Source organism: Grus americana, chromosome 9 (genome assembly GCF_028858705.1).
Source record: "Grus americana isolate bGruAme1 chromosome 9, bGruAme1.mat, whole genome shotgun sequence".
Classification (NCBI taxonomy): Eukaryota; Metazoa; Chordata; class Aves; order Gruiformes; family Gruidae; genus Grus; species Grus americana.
In genome coordinates, this window is record NC_072860.1 from 16895314 (window position 1) to 16921333 (window position 26020).

Genomic DNA, 26020 nt, shown 5'->3' on the forward strand with positions numbered 1-26020 from the left:
CAACCGAGGACTGAACTCCTTTTCCATGAGCTTACACTTCCCTCCAGAAGAACATCACCATTCAGGTAGCAAAGGTACTGAGCACCAGAGTTAGTTGGTGTTGCATCAAAGCTCCTCATCAGATCAGGAAGCTCCTTCTGCACAGATACACTGAGCTTTGCCTTTTACCTTACCAGTTTTGAATAAGGTTGTTAAGATAAGAATTTCACACTCTCCAATTTCTAACCATCAACAGGTTAGGAGGACTCTCCGGAAGTCATCTAGTGCACTTCCCCACCACATGGAAGGATCAGTTCTTCTAAAAAACACATCTGATGGAGCTTTGTTAATTTGCCCTTAAACCTTTCCAACAATTGAAAGTTCCTAAGCTCCTCGGGCAATCCACTCCAGCACTCAGCTATTCTTAATGCAGGAGATCATTTACTAATGTCTCATCTAAGTTTCTCTTACTGCAACTTAAGCTCGTAATTTGTCTTATTTACAGTGGGCAGATTTATAGTTTATTCCCTCTCTCCATGACAAGTTCACTATTTCCAAAATTTACAAGCTGAGGCACCCGTGTGGCTTGCCCTCTTTCTGCCATTCTACTTCTGCCCAAAGCACGTTCTTAATCTTGTGTCCCTGCATGCGTATTTCTTTTCTTACCCCGAGAGAACAGGCAGCTAGGATATCACACGACTGTTTCAGAGAAGATGCTCACATCCAAAGGCTGATGCATTCAGGCACACCCAGTTATAAAGTATTCTGAAATAAGAAAAAGAAAAGATTCGTCTTTAGGCTGTTAGGCAGACAGTCCAGTAGTAAGGAAAAACCAACAACTCTCAAATGCAATTTCCTTCACCCCATTATTTAACATTCAAACAGATCTTCAAAAGCAACATCAGTGACCGTAGATACATCAATGTGCCACCACTCAAACATTTTCTCTGACAACCACCATGAAGGTTTGATAAATCTGTGTTCTAAGAAACATTTGCCTTCCCACTTTTGAAGGCTCTCAGAAAAACAGAGCCAGACAGTAGCAAACCATTTGCCACAACAGCATCTTTCACCAGTTGATCATTTTTGGACGCCACTCCGTCTAATTCCTGTCTCCCCTTAATAAGTGATGCTGCTAGCCCCAAAGTATCAAGTGGCTTTGTAACAAACATGCCTTTTCCAAAGCCACTCAATTTGCCATCTGCTGCAAAAACAAGATGCCTGTTGCACATCTAAGGATGTGCCAATGCAACAACTTAGGGTCTTCTCTCCTGCCTGCACGATCCGTCCAACTATCCCTTCTGCTACTGCACTTTGTCCATCTCCAAGTTTCCACTTGGGATGTTTTGGGTTTTTTTTTCCTTTTTGACCCTTCTCAGCTGCCCTAGGCTTTTGCTTTCCTTGATCATTTCCACTCTTACCGATGCCAACACTTACAGCCAGCCCAACTGCTGTCAGCACAGGAAGGTGACACACTCCCATTTAGCACAGATTTGATAACAGCAGTGCTGTTTCCAAGGCTAAAGAGGAATACCTGCACCAATAATGTCCCTACAGCGCACAGTAGCTGGGGAGATTGAGCAATAAATGTCTTTCAATGAAGATGAAGAACTCAAAGTAATCTCAAAATGTACAACGGCCAACTAATAAAACAGTTTAAATACATGTCCATCTTTAAGGGTTAAAGTAGCTCCAAGGACTTCAATAAGATCATCTGCAGCATCAGACATATTACCTCCCAAAACACTATGAGATAAGGATGTTCAGCAAGGGATACAGATATGAGGAGTGCTTCCAACAAGAAAATACACCCATTTCTACAGCTAAATTACAACAGCTGTTGAAAACCATGGAGTAGCGCTGAATGGCAGCCCCGGACACAGAGCCAAGATGACTACCACATGCAATTGAAACTGCCAAGGGATTAAGTTAGGTCAAATGTAATTACACAAACTGGAACCTGGCCAGAGTACTGACTGGTTTAAGAAAATTAAGAGGTGTTCAAAAGTTTCAGAGATGGAGTCCTCCTCCTGTTAATTATTTGGTGAGTCAGTCACTGAAGTCTCAGTGCTCTGGGAGGCTGTCTGAAAAAAGGGAAAAAATGAGGCATAAACTTGAAAGGCATTAGAAGCGATTAGCAAAAGCCTTTGTTCTCCATGGCAATCCTTGCTGCACTAGTGCGCGAAAGCCTTTCAAGTTCATGCTGAAAAGTGGCCTTAGTTCCTTTGATACTTCTGGGAGGAAGCATTTAAATTTACAAATATCCTGCTGTCAGAAGTTACAGACAACAGTTGAGGAACTTCTGCCCATCCCAGCCAGGTCATATCTAGCTCTAAACCCAACTCTCAGGCAGGCAGTGCTCCTGCTGAAGGGAGGAATACAAACAAGGACACATGGAAGCTCCTTCAGACCTGGAGCCTACTCTACTTGCTGGTGGTGTATGAAAGCCACGTCATGTGGAAAAGGAAGTTGCAACTGTGAGGGACAGCAGCCTCCTCACCTTCATTCAGTTTTCAGAAGATGGGAAGCATGCAAGGCAGGCAATAGTAAGGAGACAAGAAAGGATGCTTCGTGGTCTGGCAGCTGAGCATCCCTTTGAAAGATCAGATCCTGTTTACGCCTCTGTCATAAACCTCCTGAACAGTAAGAGGACAGTCACATATATCAAATTTTCCCCAGATGTTTATTGCTGTGCCTTTTCTGGCTAACTAAAGACACAGAAAGACCATGTCCAGAAGAGACAAGAACTAGTAGTCATGGATTGAGATTCTCTGTTCAATCTCTAATTGAGACTTGTACTATAACCATGTACAGTGCTACAAAACATGAAGTGTTCTGAAAAAACAGGCCTTTAAGTTTTGGCACCTGAAAGTAGTAGCTGCCTCTGCTACCTCTGCATCTGAAAATCATCATTAGAGATACACTCATTACTGTCTTTGAAGCAGTTGGATGTGACAGTAAAAGCACTACAGAATTGGAGATTAACCTTTTTGGGTAGCTTATTCAGTGAAATGTTCAGATGATGCACATTAAATAAACCAATTTTTTGACTGATGTGAAAAACACAGAAAGATTAAATAACTATCTTCTCAACAAGTGCTGTACAACAGGCGTGTTGAGTGACATGGTTTCCTCTCGAAGCGACAGCAGTTGAACATACAACCGAAGGCTCTGCCATATTGATTTTCTGCACTTTTTTTCTTTTTTTTTTTTTTTCCTTTTCAGAAAACAAGCCAGGAAAAGGCAGACGTTTCACAGCACAGGCTGGTGCAATTTGTGCTAGTGGCCTAAGCATAGATACAAGCAGCTGCTCGCTTCTCTTCGTGTGGAACAGTCAATGTGGACAAGTTCCGATGGGACAACGGCTCCCACAGCACACCTTGCCCCAGCCCAGCAACACCTCTGCCAACTCACAACTCCATAACAAGAAGGGCAAGAAATAAGGGTACAGGAGAAAGTCTGTGCTGTCTTGCAATGGTGTGCAAAAACCAGGGGCAAGCAACTGTGGAAAAACATTGCAGTCTCTGCTGAACACGTGCAAGCTGCCACTCTTCCAAAATGTAAAAATGTAGTCAGTGTTCGAGATAGTAAAACCACAGATGTCCCAAATTCCTCATCCCTGGCACTCCTCTGACAAGGCAAGTTACTCCCTTGGAGTCCTCAGGCACCACAGAGACATCAAGGACACAGATTTCTTTTATCAACAAGAATAGAAGAGCGCTGCAGTTCTTCCCAAACACCTTCCAACCAGCCTCCTCTGAAGCAGCCCCACTGCTTCAGCTGGAAATACACACAAAAAAGAGATTTCAATGGAAGCAGAGACCTAACATGGAAACCAGAGTCAGAGAAGACTCTAAGCAACTGTACTATAATGCTTTTTTAAAATATTCAGCAAGGTCAACACGGAGCACATAATTATGTCCAAGCCTGTATACGCCGCAGGCTATATGCACCAACAGCAGTATGCCAAAGGCAGCCATCTCACCTGTGCTGGGTCTCTGCAGCAGAGCCACCAGCAGCTCCCGGCCCTAAGCACCCTAATGAGCAAAAGGTGGAGAGGACACTTAACAACAATGTCGTTGCCCTGAACAGCGGCACGCCTCATCCCTTCCCCTCACATTGGAATGAAGAGCTGCGCAGTGCATCGCCGCTGCAAGGAGCGCTCACCCCGCTCGTCGATGCGTGCCATCGCCAGAGCCACGTGCGGGCACCGTTGCACTTAAGGGGAAAACAGAGGACTGATGCTACGCACACCACAAAGAACATATTCTTCACTCTGCACACACCAGGCCAACCCACACAGCAGAGGCTAGGGAGAACAGGGCAGCCCAAAGGGTTTCATGCTGAAGTGGGACCTGCTGCCAAGACGACAATGCGGCCAAGGTGGCCAGAGCATGCAGGGGGAGGTCTCCCTGCGGTGGCAGCGGTGATTAACCGATACTGATAATGGCCTCTAGCACCTGAAACAAAGCACAAGGAAACAGCATGGAAAGGACTAATGCCGAGCAGTAATAAAGACTGAGTCGGGGCTGTTGCTCAAATAAGAAATTTTTTTTTTGCCTGTGTTACTTGTTGTTAAAATAAAAAAAAAAGTTTCTGCATGCAGGGACATCCTGTTCACTGTATTAAATTAAAGGGATGATTCAAGAGGGAACAGCTTTTGGGAGGCAGGGGGGGAAATAAATTTCAGGTTGCTACGGACAACTGGGCTGTCTCCTGTAAAACTAAATCAGATTCAGCTCTACGAACCTGAATGCTAAACATTCCCTGAAATACAACACACACTCACTCTCTAAATAAATAAATACAATAAAATACAGTCTTGTGTCATCTCCTGGCTTTTTTTTGCTGAACTAAGGACATGCTCAAACCTGCTAATTACTGCAAAATACAAGACTGGAGTTTTGGCTCAGTGGCGGCTTTCTGACTGCCAGTTCAACACCAACCGCTGCCTTACAGGGGAGAAGATATTTGATGGCAGGGTGGCATTTGGCAAAATGAACTAGAACAGAGCACAGGCTCACCTCACTCTGGACCCTTTCATGAGCTCTGGGCTTGCAGTGGGGTCTACGACAACATTTTGCCCATCCAGGCTCCTGCAGAGCTCAGCTAGCAAGAGCCAGAGAAAGCTCAGCCTGGGGCTTTCAAGCAGGTCCTAGTCGATGCTGGATGGAGGCAGTTTAACCTGCCCACGATCCTTGAATACCCTGAATACAAACAACATTCTCCACCTGAGCAGTGACCTGCGGTGGCAGCAGCAGGGTAGGCACCTTGCACGGAGGGACCGCTGGGGACAACACGGTGGCCGTGGCCTGATGGCTGTCCGCTCCCTGTACCTTATACTGGAATCCTTTCAAACAGGTTTTAAGCACCATCCCCACTCCCTGCAGCAAGTAAAGCTGCACAGGCACAGGGCTGCATCACCTCCACACCTGTGCAACATTATCCTCCAGTACACCCTCCATCAGCAATGTGCTGAGACCCCCTCTGCAAGCCAAGGATCACCCAGTCCTCACACCCCACCGAGCGAGGAGGGCAGGGAGCGATGGCAGCCCTGCGAGCCTCACCATCCCTCTGTGCCAGACACGTTGATTCCTGCGGTCCTGGGGAGCCTGGGGGAACTGAGAGAGACATTTAAGAAAGCAGAGGCACAGTTTGGCAAAGATCAGAGCTGCCAGCCAGGAGCTCCATCAGGCTTCTTGTGGGTTGGAAGGAAGAAAATTAAATCAAGGCTGGGCGGGGGAGCTGATGCCCCATGAAATAAGGGAATTGGGCAAGGGGGTGACAGTGGTCCACACACGCAAGCACTCGCTGTGGCACAGCCTCTGGCACGATGCTGAGCTGGAGCCACGCAGCTAGTTATGTTCCTGTAGTCACACTGAGCTCAGCACCAGCCACACAGCATCCTTCTGCACCACGCACAGACCCAGGGGATGGACATCAGACCACCACAGCAGCCTGCTGAGAAAATGAAGAGTAAGAGCTGGACACGGAACTCCAAACCCCTGGTCACAGAGGCTGGAGCAGAGGAGACGAGGCATCTGATTTTGTACCCTTCCCCAATAGCTGTTAAGCAACCAAATAAATCCATCTAGATCAATCTCTCCATCAAGACAACAGGAAACATTCCTATCCTACGATACTATGAGTCTTAATTTTATGGAGCAGTTGATGTTTTTCCAATGTACCATTAAAATATAAGATTTTATTAGCAAAATCAATGATGTGTGCAGAGACAGTCCCTCATGGCTTTTAAAAAAAATATGAATAATTATAAAACTGATAGCAATAGAGAACACTGTGCAATTATTACAGCTGTTTTACAGGATTCTCTAATAATGATGGCCCCTACTTCTGGTAAAACACCTTAAGGCAGTACCACAAAAAAATATAAATAAAAAACAACAGAAGCTCAGCATTCTCCTGCACTCAGAGGGTGCAAACATGTTGCCTGCTTTGTTTACTGAATTACCTTTTTCTTTTTCCCAGCAAGAAGATAACATTCTGAAAACAAAAACACCACAACATTTACAGAAATATTTACCAGTCGCCTGTCTCTTTCTCCTTCTCCACTAATTCCAGTGTTGCATTACAAAAGCAACTGGGGGAGATTTACTCACATTTAAACCTAGCAGAAAATGAAGTAAGAGAGCGAGGCTGTGACCCTTCAGTACCCGCAAAATGCATGATGGTCCTTAACCATGCACACGGGTCAGGCATCTGCAGCATATGAAAACCTTCTACAAGCCGTACACCCACTGGGGACACAGGAGTGGAGCCCTGACACCGATTTCCCCCACAAGGCTCACTGGCTTCCCACAACATGCAGCCACAACACCCAACCCGCAGCTGGGGCTTTGCCTGAGCACAGGTCCCTTCCCACATTCCATCCAGCACCAGCTGCATCTCACCATCTTCAGGGAGAAGCCAGATGAACACAGGAACCTGACTGCAAGTCCAGCACCACTGTCCTCACCTCCCACGGGATACTATGAGCGTACACAATCGTCCCAGCATACCAATCTCCTGTCCTGACCCAGCAGCCATCATCCATATCAATACCATCATAAAGAGCAAGAAATTCAGGCACTCCAAATCCAACCCTCACCAAGCCCACTGTCCAACTTCTCAGGGAGCTCTGGCTAAAGCACAAGGAGCACCATGAAGTTCCAGGTATTGCAAAGCGCTCAAGAACATGCTTATGTGAAACGGAACCCAATAACAAAGCTGTCAGTTCTACCCCAAATGTTTTGCCTTGCACCCATAGCTATCAATTCGCAAGAGCCTAAGGTCCACTCAAAAAAGAAAAATAAAGTCTCTTTACTCCACCTGGCTTTAAACAGCCTCAGGTGCATGTGGGGATAGATGAAGAAAGAGTAACAACAATACTCAACAGATGTTTTCATTAGCATAAATTTGCCATTCATTCCTCTTTCTTTTACCATCAAACTCCTCTATTATCCTCGCTGGATAATTTACAGTGCTTGTTGCAAAGCAAGTCTCTGAGAACAGAGACAGCATACACTTGATAACGTAGAAGTTCAAAGAGCTGAGCCATGCATGACCTGCAAGCAGATTGTTGCTATTTCCTTGCATGTATAAAAGGGCTTTGCCTTCACGCAATGCTGGAACTTGTCATCATGAAACACCCTCCTATTATAAAATGGCCCAGAGGAGCTACTATTTTGGGTGAGCTACTATTTTGGGTCCTAATAACATGCCTGGTTTTACAGGAAAGCAAGAAGGCAAGTAACATGGAATAACCCAGCTGTCAAGTAGGGAAACAGATGGGACCCTCACAAAGCTACAGATTGCCTTAGTCAAGTGCTGTCACAGCCCATCCTTGAGATGGGAAAGCACGGTACACGAACTAGATGAAAGGAGCTTGTGAAATTAAGTAGCATCATCACCTCCACCGGGCCTGTGAAGAGACAGCGGAGAATTGCTTTCCAGGCACTCTGAGTCATGTTTTATTGCCTTGGGATCAAAGTTGTTAGGCTGTTTTTTCCCCTACTAGAAATGCCTTTTGGCTGAGTGACAATTGCTCAATTCTCCCACCTGCTTGGCCCCCAGGAAACATAGACAGCATCCATGGAAAGATGCACCAGGAAGCACAGGTGACATGCATGGTCGTGGAGCAGGTCTCCCTCTGGAAGTGAGCGCAAACAAGGCTGGCTGGAGGCGTCCCCGCTAGCGTGGCCCCAGGTGCTGGCAGGCAGGCAGCACCGTGATTCACTCCGCTGTGGCCTCCAGTCCACAATTTGGTTTCCAAACAATCTAGGAAACCACAATACCTGCCATGGTGGTTCAGCTCCCCTGTTGTTGAAGGAGGTGTCTCTGCACACCATGAGTCAGTGGCAAACCAGGAGAGGTGATGGACTGGTCTGACCTTCCTCATTCAAGCTCTCGAGAGGAAGCTAAACTCAAGCTTCAGAAACCTGGGCACACTTTGAGATATCAGGGCCCATATCTCAAACACAGGACCTGTGCTTCATACCTACAGTCCAAGCTCACAGAAGAGCAGCCCCCGAGCCCAGCTGGCCATTCATGCCTGTAGTTATTCAAGCAATGAAGGCTGCACGCAGAGGGAAGGCTGAAGCCAGATTATGAATGAAGTACCAGGATCGATTCCCTTATCTACCCGCTGCCTCCCACTAACTGGAAGACGCTATTCAGGGAAAATATAATTTAAAGGCGGACGCTAATGATGAATCAGATTGATTTTTAGGACAAGAAAAATAGATGTAATTGCAGTCTACCTGCATGCAGCTTGCCAGGAGCCATAGTAAGTTTCAGGACAACCCAGTCTCCTCTCCTTTTCCTCATCCCAGCCCCTTTCCCTCCTCTGTCCCCCACCAAAGAAAGAAAAAACCCTCACAGAAAAGCAGTTACCTTAGACAAGACAATTAAGTGCTGCCTGGAGCCAGCTCAATGCTGGCTTCCCTCTCCCTGCTAAACAGTACAGAGCCTGAATTAATGGATGTACAGAGGGTCCACTTTCCAGGGAAAAGCAAATTCCGAGCATGCAGCTGGGAGGAATGCATCGTATGTCTGGTATTCACGCTGCGCCCTCTTTTCCTCTTCCTTTTTTTGGCCGTATAAGGAGCTGAGCACAGCAGGCAGGGCCGGGGAGCACAGTGCTGCGTGCTCAGTGCTGCTAGACTTCCGACTTTGTTTGTCTTTACTGGAAATCCAATCAATCCATCTAGGAAAAAGGCTAGTGCATACACCACAGAGCGTCATGCTCAAACATCATGCTCCTGAGATGCAGGAGAAAAAGAGGAGCAAGCTGAACTAGACCAGCTCAGCAAGGGTTCCCACAAAGATGCATGCACACATACACAGGCAATGATTTTCTTAATTACATTGGAGGGAAGAGGAGTGCTAACTTAAAAACTTGAGACTATTGCAGCTAAAGTCCTAAAGGGTTGTTTCCCAGGTCAGCAGCACTCAAGTCATATCTGCACAGCAAATAAAAGGCAACCTGGCCTTCAGTGCGTGCACCTGGGGCCGGGAGGATTACCTGCCCTTAGCCACAGAGAAATACATCCTCCCTAACACGCACAGGTTAGAAACAGGAGTGTGAGACTGTGCTTTAGAGATGCCAATCTCTGATAATTTTTCCTACAGTCCTGACAATCTCTAAATTAAAGTCTATTGCAGCAATTTCAGCAGCAGACTGGGATTTCCATATCCAGGATGCAATTGCAATATTACATTCTAAAAAAAATAAAACCTTCTTACCATTGCTGCTGCTTCTGTAAACAACAGACTATTCCTATGGGCTCTCAGGACTTTGCAGGAGCAAAAAGTAGAAGAGAAAGACACATTTCTCCGCCAAAGGCAGGAAATCCTGGATCACAAATACCCAGGAAGAATCTGCATCAACACCCCTTTCTCAGCCCTGTCTGGCATCGGAAGAGCAGCTCTCATTTCATCCCGCAGGAGAGTGGTGACAACAATCCGAGGGACAGAGAGAGAAACGTGAGATTGATCAACTTCTGAGCACAGCAAACAGCCCCAGGAAAGAAGGAAGCCCACAGACACACTGTCAATGTCCGGATTGTCTCCAGTTCAGTGCTGGCGTTTACTCCTGTATAGAAGACCTGACAAGACCTGCACAATAATCTATACTGCTCCTTATCCTCAGCTACTTCAGAACAATTGGCTTCTGTCTACTTTTCTCAGCCAGGTATTGAGGTCCCAAGCAAGGCAACACTAGAGCTGGCCAGGAAGATGGGGAACCTTAAAGAAGTCAGCAACTTGACCCACTTCCCCCCGGTGCATTGCCTTCAACTCAGCTTGGTTCTCAGTACCTTGAAGGATGATGCAAAACCTCTGTAACAGGCAGGTTCAGAGTCTTCTGCCCCAGATACCATCTCATTCCAGTGTCCAAAATACAAAGATTGACTTAATCCTGAGGTAGGAGGTTTAATCTTGCTCCCAATTTTATTTTCTTCTTTTGCCAACAGTTGTTAGCATTGAAATAATTCCTCACATGCACAAAAGCATCCCTTCTGCCTTTGGATCTTAGGTCATTGGTCTCAAAAGCCTCCTCTAGCAACAAGCCCCATGCTCCGAATGACAGGCTGAGTGACAGAGTTGGGGGGTTTTTTTACCAGCTTCAAGTTTCTCCTTTTTCAGCTTCAACTGACCATCGTACACATCTGTGTATCGGGACAAGGAGAACAGACACACCAAAGCTTCCTCCTCGCTTACAGACATCTCTCTGTGCTTCAGAGAGGACTATCCCAAACCTTTTAGTCCCTCCACAAATTCATTTAGAGGGCAGGACGCTGCCTGGGCAGAAGTGGGATGATTCCCCATCAGCACCACGCTAACTTCCCTCTCTATAGAGACTGATGGGTGCTGCCCCACTGGGTGACAATACCAACCACCAAAGCCCCTCATGCTTGGCCCCAAGACCACAGCACCTCGTGAGCAACCCAAACCCACCCAACCACCCCATCCTGTCCTCCCACCTCTGCCAAACATGATGAGTCCCATCCCCTCCCCAGCACGAGCGCCCTTGGGCTGCAGCTCCCCATCACCACCCTCTCCTTGGAGGCCCAGTCCCAACTCCTGCAGCTGCCTCATCCCAACCCTCCACCTGCGCATAGTTGCCTGCACCAAGGAAAGACAGTGGCCAGAAATCTCTTCATGACATCCAAACACAGTCTTCAACCTTCTTCCTGTTGTACTTAGATGGAGACAAGGATGCTCTGAAGCACCCAGCGGAGTGACTTGGATGAAGACACACAGTTGAAACTCGACTGGGGGAGGGGAAGATTTCTAGCCTGTAATAACAGCCTGAAATTAAAAGCAGAGCTTGTAGTACAGCTGCAATTCCAGCTACCCCGCTGTTTGTGTTAACAGTGTGGCTTTATTATGGTCAGGGATTAAAAACAGCTCCAACAATTAAAAGAAAAAAAGAAAAAGAAAAAACAAACGACCAAATGAAAGAACGAACAACAAAAATCAGTAAAATAAAAAATTCCTGTGGGCTGGAATGATTAGCAAAAGTTGCGTGCTATGAGGAGCAAGAGTGAATGCTTCCTTCCCTGCTGCCAGCAGGCCCACCCCCCCCCTCCCCCCCCCAAAGTGTATTTGTCCCCTTCCCATGGGAAGCCACCCAGTGCCCTGTGGCTCAGCACCAGCCACCACCAGTCCCCCACAGGATGTCACTTCCTGCCCCAGAGTAGGTGCTCTGCAGCCACCCTGCTCCAAGTAGACAGCCTGGAAACCTTCCTCACTCGCACTGCCTAAATGCTATGACATTAAGACAAAAAAAGAAAAGAAAAAAAATGTCTTGCAATAAATAACTAATATGCCTGGAACTTCTGCGGAGGCACCAGTCCTCACCAAGCAGACAGAGGAGGTGGAGGGGCGAGAGGTGGGGAGGATCAGCAGACCTACGTGGCTGCTCGCAAGGGCCGAGCAGGAGCGTGCCTGCGTTTCTTGGAGGTGAGCTGGTTGCCCAATGGTTCCTGAAAAGGCAAATCACCCTGCATGCCCCAACACCTGCCTACAGCAGCCCTGCCATCGGCCAGGATGAGAAGGGGATGAGGAGCCAGGGCGAAGCCTCAGTTTGTCACCTCCTGATATGATAGCTGTTGCCTTTGAGGGCTTGGTCAGCAATGCTGAGATTTGAACCTACTTTCTCTTCTTCGTAAAAAATTAAAAGCAATAAATTCATGAGAACAAGGAAAACTATCTCCTCTCCCCCCCTTCCTGATACAGAACATGCCCCTCTTTCTTTTCAAGCACTGGCAGCTCACTGAGAGACAAATCTTTGCAGCCAAACCACCAACTAGTGCAGGTTTAGCAATCAGTTGGGCCGCAAGCCCAGCCCTTCCCAAGGGGAGAGACCCCTGGACCTCCACAGGAACAGCTACAGGGACCAGGGGCTGTGCAGGGACCTCAAATGCCCTGGGAAGCAGTTTGCAAAACTCCTGTGTGAGCAGGAGGGAAAATAAAAATAAAATAAAAACAAAGCATCATGTCCATGCATGCACATGAGCCAAACCAAACAGAATAGGAGCAGGCAAAATAGACACCCAAAGCTGTCTCTCCAGGTCTCCAAGGCTGAGTGATTCTTCACATCCCAAAATCCTGAGGAGGGGCAGCCCCCAGCCCAGGGGGGGAGCAGCCCACTGTGTTGCCTGTGCAGGATCTCTCACCATCTCAACATGAACAGCAGGACTCACTGCTTCCATCTGATTTTGGAGGGCACAGAGGCAGTAGGTTCATATTCAGCAAGGAAGAGATGACCTCTCACCCTTTGTTTTTACCATCACCACTATGAAAACTGCCATGGTTTTAAGCTTGGCACCTTTCATCTCCATCAAGATGGGAGGGAAAAATCAAAGGTGACATTTCCAAGGAAATCATCTATGTTCACTGCAAAGCTACTGAACACTACAAGTCCTTTACAGGCCAAAATATCACACGCAAGGCTCACACTTGCTTTTCTCAACAGTGTTTCTCCTCTCTGCCCTTACAGGTTTGTAGTCCAGTTGGCCAGAAGCTTTGGAGTTTGGGATTTCTTTTACTTCTTTTATTTCACCATTGCTTTTGCCTTTGAACAACAAAAGAAAGCGAGTGCAGCCACAGCACCGCAGGAAGGCAAAGGTTTCCTCTCAGCCAAACACAGCCACATCTACAGCTCTTCCACCACTGCAGAAGGCTTGGCCTTCAAAATCAACCCTAACCTTGCCCATCAAAGCTGCCGCCTTTGCACTACATTTACATAGACCCAAGAACCAGAGGACATCCATAGAGATATGCTCTGGGCAACAAATTCCTGCAGGTACCCAAGAGCTGCAACGCTCCACAGCCAACCTCCTGACACAACAGTGGTCATCTGCACCCAAGTCAACAGACCCAGACTCCTCCAGTGGTTTCCCATGGGGCTACACAGGATAAATTTGGTTCTCATGGCTGCAGCACCACAGCACTAGAAGTGACACTGGGAGCACCCAACAGATCTGAGCCTCATCCTTGCTCTAGGATGGATGCAGAATTGCTTTCCATAAGGGATTGAAGCTCTCTTACCAGGGATGTGACTATTAAGTAACAGAAAAAGTCTCTGCCATTTTTGGAGACAGAATGGTGGATTCAGGTAAGTTTTTGCTGCTGTAATGAAGGATGATGGTGCCCGACCCAAATGAAGAAGATCCGTCATTATATGACACTGCATGTGTCTAGCCAGCTGCTCTCAAAAGCCTGCCAAGAACATTTTACAATATTCATCTTCGTAAGTTCAGAAACTCCAAGCCAGGCCGTGCAAACCCTTTATAATTCCCTTCACTGTAGAGCTACAAAGGACTTCAGTAGAACTGTACTTGAGGCCGTGTCTGCAGAAATATCACAGCTAAGGTGGCAAGTCCCCCGCAACCACACAGTTGTCTGCACCATGTCCAGGGCTGGTTTGATAGCATAAGAAAACCAAAACCTCCTTTCTTTTTCCCAGCAGAAGTCTCCAGTATTTCAAAAACATTTAAATTAAAACTACTAAACCCCACATTATACTTACTTTCTCAGACACCAGAGCACTTTCTAAATACCAAGGTGACTGCAACCAAAAGTCACCGTGGCTTAACAAATTTGGGTGAAGTGACTTCTCGGTGGTTTCAGCTAAAGGGTTTTGCCTCGCATTTGCAGCGGGCTGGGAGCACACACGGTTGCCGCAACTCAGCCAACATTCAGCTGTGATAACACACAACCTTCCTGCAGCCTTGCAGCCCTATGAAGGGAAGCATGATCCCCACTTGGCAGACAGGAGAAATGGAAGCTCAAGAACAACAAACCACAAAAAAAAAAATCAACCCAAGAAGTGAATTTTGGAGTTGCGCTGCCCCATCACACTTTCTCCTGGATGGAAAAGAAGGGGATGCTTGAAGGATGTGGGATGATGGCTGCACTAGGTACAGCCTGGCAGGAGGCAAATGGGTTGGGGCTTAGGGAAAGCACATGGGAGCAGGAGGAACTAAGCAAGGAAGATGCTGTAGCCATAAGGCACACGGCAAAACAAAGAGCAAAAAATTGGATGATTCAGACCTGTCCTTACAAATGGATACTACAGTATTTACACTACATAGGACAACTGCACTGAGAAAGATTCCCCCTCATCCCAGAATTTGTGACTGTCTACATCACAACTTTTTGGGTGCAAGTAATGTCCATCCCTGCACAGGCAGATGGGGATCAACACTATGGCTGGTGTCAAGCTGGGCTGCTCCTTCTCTTAAAAAAACTGTGCTTCCAGCTCCAGTAGAAGAATCCCCATGTGCTCAGACACCCCAAATGGCCAAAATCAGGCAAGTGCTGAGCACTGCCTTCCCTTAGAGATGTTACCAGCAAACACTGGAGCAAAACCATGATGGGCCACCTGCATATACTCATCCAAAAATGTATTTGGTTCAAACTCACTTCTCCTTCATCTCCTCTGACATAAGCCTCGCATTCCTCCATTAACAGTTGAGGTGCTGCTGACACCCTGAGCAAGAGGGTGATCCCCTCTCAGAGCTGATCCCCTTCTAGAGCTTCAAAGTCTCAGTGAAATAATCAGATGCAGCTCAGGGTGGAAATCAACACTGGGACCCGTAGCCCTCAAGAACCACAATAGCTCTAGAATTTCCTTTAGAGCATTATTGGAATTTATCTGGTTAAACATGCTAATGTATCAAACCCACCAAGGACTTAAAACTTTGTACCTATACAATGCAAGAACATGTTCATTACAAATGTCATAACACACCTACAATAGACTATTACCACATTTCCAGAGAAGGCAATCTAGGCACCTGTAGCAGCAGTGGGTTGTCAGAGAGACAAAGTACCACAGTCGAGGAAAGAACTCTGGTTTGCCCCATTTTCCAGCCTATCAGACTATCACAGACACATGCTCCTAAGAATCCAAGTCTTTTCTCATTAAATGAGGAACCAACCACCCTTTTGGGTGGACACCTCAAGCTTTTTTTTTTTTTGTTCCCCTTTTAGCATGTGCAAGCCATGAGGAGCTAAGGGGACCTGTGAGACCGGACACTCCTGAACGACAGCTCTCAGTAGTTTAAAGCTGGCACCTTCCAGTTTCTGCCAACTTCTTTGGTTCCCAAAAGATAGTCTATGGTCCTTCTTCTAGATTGACAAGTCCACTTTTGCACTAGTCCTCTGATAAAAACATGGACATTTGATGCAAAGAAACATGCATCGGTACAGCTCGGAGACATCAGCATTGTGCAAACAAGCCTTCAGCACCACATCATACGTGGCGGTGAAAGCCCTGAGATCCTGTCCTCCTCTTGCTAAAGTACCTTTTGTACTAGTGGGACTTAAAATGGATTTTAAACATTAGCTGATAACTTAAATCAGTAAAGAGGGTCATCCAGGCACCTTCACAGGAGCAAACCTCCTCCTTAGGGTAACCTGAAGTTAGAAGGTTTTGCTCAGGCCAACACTGAAGAGAGGACTCGATCAGAAAAGCACCCAACGTCACTGCTGGTCTTGGCAAGGTTGGATTTACTACAGCAAGGACTAGAAAGAGGATCTGCCTAGTCTGGAGGCCAGAGGTCCAAAAGGCAAGCCAAAAAGTAACTTGTTCCCTTTCCTAACAAACTGTGTTTTCAGCTGGAAGTTGCTTGGCAGCCTTCCTACCAGAGGATGCGGCAGGTCAAGACAAGGGTTCATTCCCGGCCAGGCCGAACAGGGACATGAAACACAAGAACAGACAGCACTTTGCAAACATGGGCTGAAACACCAGGACGACTGCATCGGCTAGGCTCTCCCCAACAGCAAGGGACGCTGCTGGCCAGGGCTTCTGGGCTCCAGGAAGCACTGGCCTGCAGCAGAACAAGGATGGCGTAAGTACCAAGGCATGTAGGAAAGTAGCCAAGGCAAGTCTTCAGGCACCCAGCTGCACCACACCTGCCTCGCGAACACCTTTGGTTTCTCTTTTCTGTGAGAATCAAAAACGTGGCATTTTGTAAGAAAAATGTCACTTAAACTCCTTATTAAAGGTAATTTCTTCTCCCACCCCTTTTTTCATTAGCAACACTCAAGCATTCATCAAATGATCCTGTTATTTCCACACAAAAGGTTAGTCTTCTTATGAAGAACCTATATATTAGCATCGTCTATTGTTATAAATGTAAAAAGTTCTACCAAAAAAAATCAATTCAAAAGCAAAGTGTCCCATCCACCTGAATAGGTATTTACTTAAATAAACCTCACACACAGGGAAACCCATAAGTGCTTGGGGAACAATGCTCATATGGGCGAAAGATGCAGCAGTAACCACATTCTTTTCCCTTCTAGGCAGTAGCTTTCCACTTAAATATTCTACAATGCTCCTGGTTATTATTGTTATTACACAATATCACATTCAAATCCATGCTGCAAGCATCCCACTCAATGCAAAAAGACTTCAGGAAGAAAAAAAAGAAAGACATTACAGCAAAGTATTCTATAGTAGCACATTACACCACACCAATTTCAAGCAGGCTGTCATTCTGATCACACCAGACGGCATTTCAACTCCAACGGTATCCTTCAGTGAAACATCCCTGTTACGGCACTATTCTTGCTACACGGAGCCCTTCTGAAATGAATGGTACAAATTCTTTTAGTCATTTCAAAAGGACTGCGTTGCTCAGGGCACTTTAACTGCTCACATCATCTTTTCCAATAATTTGCAAAGCAGTAAGGCCAAAACAGGCCATCTTTAAAGAAAGAATTAAAAATAAATAAATCAGCACCTGCCTTGGGAAGGAACTACAGAACAGAGCTGTGTATCCCAACTCAATGGAGCCGTATGTGCCATTTCAGATCCCCGCCAACTCAGAAAATCACTTAAGTACATGATTAACTTTAATATGCGCTTAAGTTGCTTTGACTTCCGTGAGACTTAATCACATATTTACTGGTCTTTGGTACAGAAATACTCCCTTAAAGCAGATCCTGTTTTGTAGGGATGCTGCGTACACACACGTGCACATGCAGCTCATGCCCTCAGGAAAGCTCTGGCTCCTCAGCCTAGCTGCAAACCAGACTGCCTTAATTTCGTGCCCACCTAGGGACCAAAATGTTTCACCCAGAGCTTTAAATAACTACCAGCCTGAGGTCTAGAGGTACTTTAGCTGGGAGAGGGACTTTATGAAGGGTCAGCTTGAGGTTTTAGACTTGGTAAGTGATGCAAAGGCTAATGAGAGACACTACAACATGCTGGAGTTGCAGATCTGTCCAAGAAGAGAAGGTCTCCCTGGGCCCAGCTGCATCTGCTCTGGACCACACCATGGCCATACACACACAGCAGGTACCGGGAAGACTTTTCACTGGTCCCTTCTGAGCCACCACTTTGCCTGGTAGGGTATGGGTTATAGCCCAAAACACCACGGAGTTTTGTCCATATATACAGAGACATACAGACCCACAACAAAGAAGCCACCTTATTTCAACGCCTCTACATGCTACCCATGTGGAAGTCAGCAATTTCATCCCAGTCTTCCACCACATTTCTTCACCAGGCACCTGCAACTGCTAAACTTCCATGTCGTTTCTGGTCTCTCAGGCATCTAGGGTCTTCTGCAGCCCAGGAGAGCAACATAAAGTAGACATCAGAAAAACAAGCCTATCAGGACTCCATCGGCATCCCTCCTTCCCAGGACACTCCCTGACAAACCCAGTGAGGTCTTGGATTCCCAGTTCACTGCACCACGGAGGAGAGGAGTTATGGCACGGTGCCGCAGCCAACCGCTCACAAAGGACCACAACTGGCCACATTACACTCGCAGCCACTGACATGCAACCCCAACATATTCCCCCGCACCGTGGCAGCTAGTGTGGCTTGGTCTCACATACACAACTGTAGAGTAAGGAAGGATGCAAAAAGTGGTAGAAAGCAGTCTTTAGTCCTGCCTGGCAAGGTGGGCTGAAGAACTACAGCAATGACCAAGAGGCATCTGTACCAGCCCTATCATCAAGGAGCTCTTGTGTTTCAAAACAGAACCTCAGCCAAAAAAAAGCCCCTTTGCCCAACCCCTCCCCTCACCAGCTACTCTCGTTATTACAGTTAATTGCAAGCACATCATTCCTACAGCTTGTCTGATAGAAAAGAACTCCTACTACACAGGGGCTTGGTTTTCCCATTTTGCCCGTTCTCAAGGCAATGCAATAAATTATTATTATATATGTCGGCTTTGCAAACAACTAAAGCATCCATGCTGAGTGCCTGCACAGGGGCATGCTGTTTCTCAGTGTGATTTGAAATAGCCAAGATATTAAAATCCCACAAAGAACTGAGTTTCTAATGGAAAAATTGATGGGCCAGATGTTGACACTGATGATTATTTTGCTAGCCCAGGGCAGAGACCAAACCCCTCTGGTCAGAGGGCCTCACCCTTTCTCTTTCCTCAATGACCCACATTACAGTCCAGCTGCTCCCACATCCACCCACCCCTTAGGTTACTTGCCCAGAAGAGTGATGCACACTATTCTTTCCAAGCCCTGGCCCTTCCACTGCATTAATCATCACTCCCAAAGCACCTGGATAAGGGATCAACAAGCCCTTCAGTGCTGAAGTTGGCATGGGAGAAGAAACACTTCATAGTAAGACATCAAATGCTGTGTCCAGGTTTGGATTCCATCAGCTCAATGGCTCCACACAACCTTCCGTTTGAGGAAGCCTCAATTGTACAAAATCCAACTCTGCTGCAACATACTGTTCAGCAGTGCAGGAAGACTTTATTTTACCTCATGAAATCCCTCTCTCTCTTTTGGATACCACCTGAAAATATCATGACAACAAATCTCTGCAAATTCAAGATCTCAAGATCGTAAGACCAACCCCTTTGCGCCAGGCAGCAGGAAAGGATCAGGACAGCAAACCACATGCTCCCAACACACCTGGAACTTCTTTGTGCCTGGGCTCAGTGTCCGATTCAAACCCACCTTGACATTTTTAAATTACTTCTCCCCACCGTGGTGAAACTGGCTCCAAGAGCAATGGAGTTGCCTGACCCATCAGCTTTTTGCCCGAAGTCAAGACCAAAGGTGCTACTAACCAGGGCTGCTGCATGGAGGGGCACCAAGCAACATCGTTCCCTGCTGCAACACAACTTCAGGGCTCTTCCCCTACTCAGGGACCTCCCACATCCAGTGCAATGGGATCCTGCATCTCCAGCCATGCAGGGGCTCACGGAGCCATGGAGAAGTCTCGACCTGCACTCCCACACAGAGGAGCAAGGAGGTTTGAACTGGAGGGTCTCTGTGCAAGTCTTGCATTGAATACAAGATGTATAGGGATGCCAAGCCTTGCTCCAGCTGAAGGCTAAATGCCTGCCTTCCCCTCTCGAAACACACAGATGTCAAAATATCTTCCTATCAGACAAATTACAGAAACAATTAGAGACCTCATAGTGACTGCAAAGAGGAAGACAGCCATCACTGCAAGCTTGCCCTGGGGAAGTGCAGCATCCGAATGTACCTCCCACAAGAATAAAACCAAGCACCATCAAAAAATGAAAATAGAAAAGTTTACTGCCTGTGTCATTTAAATACGGTTTTCTATTACAGAAAGACATCAAGAGCTTGGCTCCCTCCCTCAGCCCCTGCACGGAAACACATCATCTTCTTCCAAAGGTGACAACAGAGCAAATAAGACCAGGAGTGACAAAGAGGCATGAGGATGAGAATTGCAGGATGCTGCAACTTTCCATTTCAAAGCAACGAACTCTACCATCAAGTTCAATTGAGTATCAATAAAGGGTAAGACTTGAGAAAAACACAGATAGTTTCAGGACCTACGCTTGTGACAAGTCCCTTGCTTGTCTTTTCAGTGTGTTAAAAATGAAAAATTTACAAGTCAGTGGTTTTCAGTAGTTTCTTTCTCTCCTGGTTGCTGTGGGAAAGTCTTGCACAAACTATTAGAGAAACTAACTCCTTTGAAACACAAAAGTGATTGCACACATCTATTTAACACAAAGCAAAACTGAAAAACATGGTTTTCCCCAAATTATAGTGTGAAATTTCGATAGAAGGGAAGATAGCTTTTCTTTTCTTTGAAGCCAGCACCATCCTTTCAAGCTGTTTTTCAGTTGCCTGAATCACGTGCCCGAGACCACCAAAGTGATGCAATTTCCATATCCAAAGCTTTGGTCTTGTAGGATTTACTCATTTAAGCTGTGAGAGACAGAAGCACATTACATACTGCTGATGGCGTGCATTTGCACGTGTGAACACAGATGAGGATGAGGTGAGATTAGGACAAGCTTGTAGGGAATTAGCCCAGTAGGTTATTTATTCCAGGACAGCACAGATTAAAAGGGCTGACTGTCCCTTTGGCCTTATGAGCCCTCATGTGAGTAGCCAAGCACGTTTTGTATTGAAGTGGAGGAGATGTCATCATCCAGGTAAATATCTCAATAAATAAACAGTTGGTACATTCAATGAAGCGTGCTTTGCATGTGATTAGCATGACACCTCCCAGGATCCCAAAATGCCTTACAAAGAAATACTCCCTGGGGCGGGGTGGGCTGGATCAGTCCCTGCTGACAGGTGGGTATGGTGAGTCAGAGACTCCCCAACCCACGATCTCAAGATCTCAGGCAGGACCAAGTCTTGCCCAGTATGCTCCAGCTCAGCACTATCACCCACAATTGAAGCCTCCCAGTCCCACCCCAGTGTGGACAAGTGCCCTGCTCGTGCCCTGTGCTACTGGACCAGGCTTCAGGCTCTCGAGGGGATTTAACAGTAGAAACCAGGTGGCCTCATTCCTACTGACCCGTTCTCACCATAACATATTTCTTACTTCCGAGAGACTGGCTGTTCTCTTTTGGTTCTGGTTAATATTATTTGTGTTTTAATGCTTTCTAGGAACCATTCCAGCTTTACATCACAACAAATACCACTCGGTAGGGGAAACACTTAATCTGCCTGGCCGTGCTTTGAGTACTTCACTTTAGGAACTGGTCCAGGCAGTCAGATAAACAGCAGTGCCTGCCCCACGGCCAGAGCCCTCCCCACACACACTCAGCCCCACTGGGGACACAGCTCGTAGGTCTGAAGGTGGCTTTTACCAAGGTTGAATTCTGGAGCTCCTCCAGAAACCCTCCAAGGAGCATGAGCAAGCAAAATAAAGAGAAACCCACAAAAGCTTGAGATCAAAGCACTTGCTGGGTTCTTTTTCTTTGCAGACACATTGGGTATTTCCCGTTTTCTTTCTCTTGGTCTCACCAGCAGCAGGTCTTTCCGCAGCCATCACTGCCATAGTACGAGTCTGACTGAGGCTGAGCTAGTGTTGTACAACACTCAGGAGGAGGTTTCCACAGCACCACTTACCAGAAGGGGAAACTGAGGCAGGGCGAAGCATGGGAGGTGCTTTTCCAAACTTCAACAATCAATTTACTTGAGACTATTGATTCTGGTACTAACCTTGAGCCTGGCCTTTTTAACCTAGGAATTTCCACATGATCCTCATCAAAACACTACAGTCCCACTGGCCTTCTAGGAAGCACCAAAGGGGCCCACAATTAGACAAGGAATCTGTGACAGAGCTGAAAACAGAAATATTGGATTTGTGGGTTCACAACCCAACTTACCCTATAAAACATTTCCCCATCTCTTGAGGGAGTCTGTTTTACAGGATTCCTAGGATTTTACACACAAAGTGGCACCCAGGACAAACAAAACAAAAGAAGCCCTTGGCTGGAGCAAGGTGGACTCTCACAAGGACAGGTACCAATGGTCTGGTGCCCCAGGAGGGACAGCACAGGGCACAAGGTTTGGTCCTATTAAAATATACAAATTGTGAGGTGACTGGGGGGAGAGAAGAGGTGACTGGAGGGCAGGAAAGACAGTAAGAAAGCCTCCGTTGTGGAAGACAGCAGGTCTCTGGGTAGGAGAGCCTCTGGGCAGGATGGACTAAGTCCTGCACGGCCCATGCTTCATGGCCAGCTCCCAGCCTGGGACCACACAGGATCCCAGCAATGCTGCAGCACTACCACATCTCCTCGCTTCTCCAGACCCTCAACACACAGACCCTGACCTGTGCATTGCACAGCCTGGTGGCATGTCCAAATCCAGAGCATCGGCAGAGCCATTGCTCCAGCCCATAACATACCTTTGGGGTTAAATCAGCCCAGAGTAGAGGCACTTTAGGGTGACATCCAAACCAGCTGACAGTGTCGCAGGTCACGCTGACACAGTTGCACACAGCAGGGATTTAGCATACAGATGAAACGCTGAAAGGAGCTGGAATTTCTTGCTGTTTCATGAAGGGTTTGGGGGCAAACAGCAAAAAATGGGATAATCCCAAAGTTTCTAGGACAGCAAGCAACTATGTTCACAGCCTAATCCACACCCACTGCCCTGGGTGCTGGGGAGGCCACAACGCTTCTGACATTCTCAACTGTTCCCAACAACCTACTTGCCCTGAACTTCTTCGTCAGCATTAAGTATCGTTTTTATTCATAGTGCGGCCCAGGGGGGCTTCCCACGAAGAACACAATACACAAACCAATTGCACTTCACACTTTACTGCAGCTTTCAAGCATGTGGCCTCTAATCAATGCAAGCAAGACTGCTGTCCCCTGCGCTGATGCGGAGGCTTAGGGGAAAGGATTGCAGATATCACTGTGAGTCCTCCCACTCCCCCACCTCCTGGAGAGCTACCACTGCTTGCCTTTTAGAGATGGTATCACAAGCAGGAAGGGATGGTGCAAAACCTATTCCACAGCCATTTCCCACCGCCTCCACTCCTGCTGTACTAGAGCACTTTCTGAGGATGGCATAACAGCTCAGATCCATGTTTGTCATCTATCGTGTCACAGACCCAGGAGGAACTATCACAACGGTGCATGCACAACCCAAGTCATCAGACATCACCTGCCCAGACACAACATTTCATTCATTTTCACATCAAGAGAGGCAATCCTTGATGTCTTCTTCCACCACCCCGCTGCAGAGGCACTGATCACTCCAGACCCTTTTGCCACCACACCATGTTAGGAGCTTGCACTGAGCTGCTCATTCACACACACCTCAAAACTCCTTATCAGAGCCACTTCTTTATAGGCCATAACTCCCACCAAGGTTTTAACTCCCACTCGTACCTTCCTTCTATCCTCACATCCAACTAATGAAACTCATGCTTTACAGCACGCAGAATGACCTTCAGGTCTGCCTCCTGCCAGAGGAAGAGCTGTTCACCCAGAGGAATGGTTTGTTCCAGCCCAGGTTGGTTATGGAAGGGTTTTTTGGAGTGATGTTTCTCTGCAACACACACCCTGCTCAGGTCAGGAGGAAGCAGGTAGGAGAGGTGAGCACGTATCAGGCACATCCAACCAGAGAGGTCTGGGTGCTGCTGCTTCCCTGTGCAAGTTTGCTCTGGAAGCTCAAACCAGACCTCCACCAAGTGCAGCTTTCTGCACAGACTGGCTTTATCCCTGCACCATATTGAGCCAAAAGAACTCACTTTACCTTCTTTGAAGTGAGAAGTTGCTTCCTCCACTGAGCAGGGATATAACCAGATCAACGAAGACTTATAGGTTAGTTCCTCATCTGCAATTCCACCTCTTGTTTGCAGTTTGTGCATTATTTACTCTCACAAAGAGGAGGTAAAAGAAAACACACCAAAAAAAAAAAGGAGAGAGAACCCAGTCAAGGAGATCTGCTCTTTGGGAGAGGCAGGACAAGCTCAAAAGAGGAATATTCAGTGTCACCAGTCCACCCCAGGGAGGGGAAAAGAGAGGGGGAGCTCAGTGTTACACCACATTAATTATTTACCCACAGATTCTCTCAGGAACTTGTAACCCACACCCAGTATCTCAGGAGCACATTTGAAGGGTACAGGCAATGAGGAAATCAGGGAGGGAGAAGAGGAGGAGATACCTTAACTCAGCAGGTAAGCGTTAAGGGTTTGAGGCCAGGGACTATCAACCAGACAGAAGTACCTAGTTACGCAGCTGAGAGGAGGAGGACGGTAAAAACCCCAAGGAAGGCACAGCGCTGCTAGGTTCCCAAAAATGCACAAACAGGCACAACTGACCAAGGGCATTACATTAAAATACTGAGCATTACACAGCATCCACCAGCATTATTAGAAAGTCCTCAAGAAACTTAATCGACCCCTTCCCAGCAAACCCACAGAGTGCTGTGGAGCAGCAGAGAGCATCTGAGCTCCAGGCAGCACCTGAAGGTCTCCCATCAATTTATTCCCCAAGAGAACTCTGCTTATCTCCCACCACAGAGAACAATATTTCTGCATGATTTTTAGTCAATATTTCAGTGTTCTGAACGGGAGGGAGTTTTGTGTTGTACTGTTTTTCTTAAACCAAAGAGGAACTAGAAAGCTTGAAAGTTCAGATTCTGGAGAGATCTGTGGGTTTTACCGGGGGCAGGGGGGAAGGTGTTTAGGAGTTATTTTTTGTCAAAAACAGGACGTGCTTTTTCCTGTTTCTTTCTAATTTTTCCCCCCACACACAAAAACACTTCCCATTTTCCACCCGAGCACTAGTTTTGAACCCTACACAGCAGCAACCTCTGCTCCACCAGTCACAATGGGGAGCACTTTGACAGGCTTGCACTACCACACCATTTGCAATGCTCTCCTTCCAAACTCTGAATTAATCCTCTGCTCACATTAACATTCTTTCTTTTTTCTTCCCATCAAATTAACCACTGTTCCTCCGCTTACATATTACTAACCAGTGGACTGAATGAACACATCTCAGTTTTGGGAGGAGGAACCATTTACACTGCCTTGTTTTCACACCAGTGTGAAACATCCGCCACATTGCCCCCTCTGCTCCTTCCTGGGCCAGTCCAGCTCCCAAGCATTGCTTTTGTGTAGGTCCTACAATCCCACCCACCACACAACGCAGTAAACGCTTGCATAGCCTTTTTCATTGTTTTTTTCTCTTTTTTTTTTTTCCTTTAACCAAGTGACATTTCTCAAACCAGATGACTTTTTCCACTTTACATGTTAACAAGAGAGTGTAGGGGGGGAAACGGTGAGGAAACTAATCAGTTCATCTTTCTCTCCTAGTTTGATGCGACACTGCCCTTACTTTCTTATGCAGCAGCAGCACTTTTCAAATATATTTCTTTCACCAAAACAAATACTGCAGAGAAATTACCTACTAAGATGATTGGCCTACACATTCTCTCTTTTCTACCACTTTTCAATCAGCATTGCTAAATGCTTTAGAAATAGCTGTCCTCTTGGGTCTTTTACCAAGCTTCTTCACATCATATAATACGTTTCCCTTGCTTTTAAATGCCACAAGGTCCAGAGCGGCTCAGGCATCAGGAACACACACCAGATGAATCCTCTAAAGCCACTCCAGGCTAATACACAGAATTCAGGAGTGTAAAGTTTAGGACTAAAGTTTTTAACTTACAAAGTCCCTTGTGCTGTCAACAAAACACAGCCACAGACGCAACGAAGGTAGCAGCACTTGTAGATTATTGTATCACAGCACCACCTTAAACTACTAGAGCATCAGCAAACATTTGACATAAGACAAAAGTAATTTCTGCCCCCTCC

At 46.7% G+C, this 26020-nt stretch overlaps 1 protein-coding gene across 13 annotated transcripts in view; it reads right to left on the minus strand.

The window, feature by feature from the left end:
• The window catches only part of LPP (LIM domain containing preferred translocation partner in lipoma), a 344459-nt gene that overhangs the window by 272805 nt on the left and 45634 nt on the right, over positions 1-26020 (minus strand). For 12 of the 13 annotated variants that reach the window (XM_054834703.1, XM_054834699.1, XM_054834691.1 and 9 more), the window contains one exon: positions 646-744. The exons of the other annotated variant lie outside the window; for it this stretch is intronic. The gene's annotated coding sequence lies outside the window, so the exon portion shown is untranslated. The remainder of the gene's footprint in view (positions 1-645; positions 745-26020) is intronic. 13 annotated transcript variants of the gene reach the window in all.